Below are 5,166 nucleotides of genomic sequence, written 5' to 3' on the forward strand. Positions count from 1 at the left end.
CGGACCTCATAAACCAGCAACATGGCGGACGGCCTCCTGATTTTTCCCCGCAAACTTCAAACGTTTGCAATGCAGAGGGGGGGAAGCGTCGTGCCCCGTTTCTTGCGTCTGTGTGGCCAGTCTCGCGAGAGTTCTGTTACCTTTCAGAAACAGGCAAAAAGTTAATTTCCAAATCTTGCTAATAGCAAAACGCTTAAATTCGTCGTGTAATTTAAGTTTTTAGTTTAAAATAACGAGTATTTTTACTTTAATATACACACTTGGTAGCCTATGGCATTTTGTGTGCGTTTCACTTAAATGTGGGTATTTTATTATATATTATATTATATATATATATATTACATATATTTTATTATATGAGTCTTACCTTGCACGATATTGTCCCACTATTTTTCAGGCGTCTTCACTCAACTGTTATCTGGCGGTGTAGTGGTGCACTTACACCGTCTGACCAGCAGATGGCACCACAAGCTAATTAAAAAAACAGTTCATATCACTGTAAACTGACTTTAAAAAGCCCAGCCTTGTTTTTACTTTAAAGGTAGATTCATAAATATTAATAACAAAACATGTTTGTGTGTGTGCCACAAATAATGAATCAATGATAAACTTATGAACTTATACAGTTTTTAATGGCCATCAGTTCTGACATCCAAGTTCCAGATATATAATAAAAGAGTTGTTGAAGACAGTGAAGTTTGGTTTTTGGTCTGAGAAATCTCTTGTATGAATGCAGATCATGAGCGGCTTTGCTTTTGGAATTTGGCAGGCATGGCTCCCCTTTGTTGACATTTCCAGCATCATTGCAACAGAACCACCAGCTGCGATGTAGCCCACATTTTAAAACTCTGCGAGCCCTTGAAGACACAAGTAAAAGTCATCAGAAAAGTATTCAAATCCATGAGTAAAAGTGGCAGTAAGGTAGTGTAAATGTTTATTACGCTAAAGTCCTGCATTCGTATGCTACTCAAGAAAAGTATCATTACCAAAATGTACATACATGTATATTATTATATATCAAAGTGCTGGGTCATTTAACTTGCATCATATTTTATTAAAGGTGCAATACACGGGATTCAGCGCATTAATGTAGCAGCAGTTAACTGTTAGCAATAAAGCCCCTCTCCGTCTGTGTGTGTTTAATCTGAGCTTCTCCCATTGTTGACATAGCCGGGCCGGCTGCGTGTGATTTTAACGGCCTGTTCATGCATGTGAGTGAGCCCCACTGTCTCAGCACCACTCTCACACGGCGTTACAGCCACCATCTAGCTCCCAATCTGGTATATTAGTAGCTTTAACTGATCCTCTGTGTTATTCCAGTTACTACAGCTGTCAAAATAAAGAAAGTGGCGTCAGAAAAGTACAAGTAAGTAAATGTACTTTAGAACTTTCAACAAATGAACTTGCCCCCCAAAAAGTTATTTGTCACTGAAATGCATTTATTTTAATAAACATGCATCCTGTATGAGGAACAGCATAAAGGAAGAAACATATTCATTAATAAAGGTCATCTCCACGTTGAAAATGCACTGATTTCTAGACATCTTTCACTCGCTCCCCTTCCCTCTCCCTCGTTGTGGCAGCCAGTCCTGCTTTCTGTGCCAGAGGAGTTTGGAATAGCAGTGTGCAGCAGGGACAGCTGTGAGGGAGTTCACGTCTGGGTCAGAACGAGACCAAACAACACCCACCAACCCAGCAGACCCGGAGCGGTGTCAAGGGCAAGAATCTGCAACAGGTGCCCCGTCAAGCCCCGGATTTGTATGCATTCAGACGGTAGCATGGGCACGGGCTCTGCAATGCTACGCTTCAGCAGTTACAATGGTTTCACTGTTCCCTGGACTCCATGTGGTCATTAACACTGACGTTTTGAGAGCCCCGAATCGCCTAAATCCACCATAACCCCCCTTCCTCCTCCTCCTCCTCCTCCTCCTCCTCCTACATGTATGCCACCCTGCACTGAGCTGTGCCACTATTTAGAAACATAAACTCGTGGCACACAGGTGGCTGTGGGGCATGCAGAATGTCTCTTCTCCGGGGAGTCGGAGGTGTTGAGGGACACGTATCAGATATGTTGTGGCAGCAAAGGAGCTAATAATATGATTCCCTGTTATTCTAGTCATCCTGTCATCGTCGCGGGTGTATAACGCGATGATGGAATGAAAATGATTCGAGCAATATCGAGCTACGGCGTTGTGTTTTATACCCTGATAGAAACTTTATATGAGGATTTATCAGTTCAGGGCTGGAGTGACAAGAGAACAGAAACCTGAACTGATGGCGGTGGTTTAAGTCTATAAGACACGACAAATAAAGAGTCAAAGTGCTGTGAAAATGTGAAGTAAAAGTACGTTAATGATCATGAACGTAAGCAGCATTTTTATATTGCTGGTTGCAGTTCTGTCTCCATCCACAAGAGGATTCATGAGACAAATGATGTGACCATGCATAAAAAAAATGGTCGGTGTGACACTTTGCCCTGAAGAGCAACTACTGCTTTAAAACGTGAGGCGTATTTTTAGAGGCTGGCCTTTTATGAGGGCTAAAGTGTTATAAAAGATCTGATGAATCCCACCACTGTCCAAGCATCCCACCCTAATGACCAAAGTCCCCACCCTGAAAGCTTGCTGTGCAAATGGTTGTGATGGTATGCTTTGAACTTATAGGTCCACTCCCCCCCCCACCCCCCACCTCCTGACTCATTATAGAAATCTTTGCCCCACCCTCTGTCTGTTTAATGATGTCTGGAATATTTATCTTTCCCCTGATGGTCATTAAGTCCACATTCTTCCAGCGGTGACATCTGAGGTCAACACTTTGTTGACATCACTTCTCTGAGTAATGGCCAGCATCGACCTGTCCCCGGCTCTCTGTTTGCTCACCTTTTGACTGCTGGGACGGACACCTGCGGGACAAAGAGGTGGGACAGTAATGCGGAGGGGGGGGAGTTATTTGGTTTGGGTAGCAGGTGTGTAGGTCTCTGGCGTGCGTGTCCCTGTAAAAGAGGTGGTCATCCAAACTCGGCGGGGGTCCACAGTGTTCACCGAGGTGTGAAGTGGCCCGGGCCAGTGGATTATAAAAACCTGGCCGGCATTACAATAGAGGTGAGAAGCAGCAGGGGCCCCCATGTTGGAGCTCAGCAAACAAGACTTTTAAAAGCACAAGAATATCCCATGTGTATCCGTAAAGAGGGGTTGAGTGGAGAGCTATTGTTTGAAATGATATACAATTAAGCCTCCTGGAGGAAAAGAATAAAGGCCACGGTGGTGGTTAAATGGTTGTAAAAGCATTAAATAAAACAGCATGTCATTAAAGACAGGTTAGACTGGTAAACAACAAAGGTAAGACATGGGTTGATAACATCACAAAGGCCTTATTTACATTTTCACACAGATTTTCAAATGGTGTGGTACTATAGTGTTAATGATAAGACTTTATGTTGCTGATTCTTTTGTTAAAAAGGCGAAATGCTGACTTGTTAAACTTGAAATGATCTTATCTTTGTACTGTGTTGATCCCATGCAGGGGAAATTAGAAGAATACAAAAGATGCATGAGTTACTTTACATAAGGAACTTAAAAAAGTACACTCTGTACACACTATGCAAATCTACAATCCACAAAAGGAAGCAAGAAATAACAATATACACCAAAGTATAGAGACACAAATAAAAACTTTAATTCACGTTTGGTATTGCAGAGTTTTGTAGTGTTTTGAACCAAATGTTTTATCTTCTGTGTCAATACTAACTAATTAACTACTAATAAGAAAAAATGAGTTACGTGGAGGTTTGAGAGAACTACAACAGTAAATAAAAAAAACAGCAAATAGCTGCTTAAATCTTCCGTAGAGTGGACCTGCAGGGTGTTAATTCTCGGTTTGTTCATATAAAAATACTTTAATTCCAAGACGTGACGCGAGTGCAGTGTTGATTTTGTTGACCCATACATTTTCTTTCTTTTGCGGGATGGCTCACACTCAAGTGAGGTTTAAATTCCAGGTCACACACCTGCTATAAATGCCTGAATATGAAGTTATTTTTGGCGTGGTAACTTAAAACGTTCTGCTTACTCAAAGTCACCGCCCTTTGCAGATCTTTATTTTCCTTTCTAGTGGCACCACAAGGTCAGCGGTTTCTCCCCGATTTGTCGGGTGATGCGAGTTCACGGGCGGTAAAAGAGAACTCACACGGCGACACGGAAATAACCCATTTGCCTCCAATTAGACGCGAGATGACGCGTTTACCTGTCACTCCCCGTCGACGCGATGGCGGCGAGGCATGTGTGCCATGTGGTCCGGAGAGAGTGCATTCGGGGGAGTGTTGGGACACGTACAAAGGGCAGTGATGGCATGGCCGGCATGCTTCGGTGGATTTCATGAGCGTCAGCTGCCGATGGCATCGGATGGTGTAATAACATGACAGAGGTCAATCCTTCGCCGTGGTCCACGAGGGCGCACCATGAAGATGAGAGCAGTGGGTGCTGGTATTCACTTATTTATAACAGGTACTGTACTGGAGTACCTGGAAGTAGAAGAGTAGATCTTTTTTCACTTCGCTATAGATTGAAATGGGCTCAAGGTTTCTGATCTCATCCGTCACGGGGTCTGACAAAGAAGGTCAAAGGTCATACGATGCATGTGACCTCAGGGCTCCAAATCCTCTTTCAGTGGGCTCGTGGGTGCGGGTTCGTAGTTTGTGCCGTGGTTTGTGTGCTGCCCTAAATTGTAAATGAGGTCTGTGGGACATTATTATTAGGCACTCGTATTATTAGGCCTTCTAACGTACCACAGAGGAAGAAAAGTCTCGTCCTGACCCTGATTCACAATAGGCCTCATAAATAGATCATTAAAAGGGAGAATTTGTGCGTAAATGCACATTCATATTCCATTGCTGCCATTTCACCTTATATTGTCTTGAATTAGGGAACCAACCCTTTTAAAGAGACATTTTGGTAAATCCTAACTTCATTTTATGTATTTGAAAAGTATGTGTGTGAGCTTGAGGTCAGCAAGACAGAGAAAAGAAAGTTTTATTTGTTCGGATGTTGATTTGTGATGCTGTGGCTGCGTGCTTTTAAGCAAATGTGATTCTAAAATGGAATATGACAGTTCACTCAAATTAAACATTCGAATTTCTGCCGGATTAGATATCTGTGGATTATCCAGAGT

Source organism: Eutrigla gurnardus, assembly GCF_963514095.1.
Source record: "Eutrigla gurnardus genome assembly, chromosome: 16".
NCBI lineage: Eukaryota > Metazoa > Chordata > Actinopteri > Perciformes > Triglidae > Eutrigla > Eutrigla gurnardus.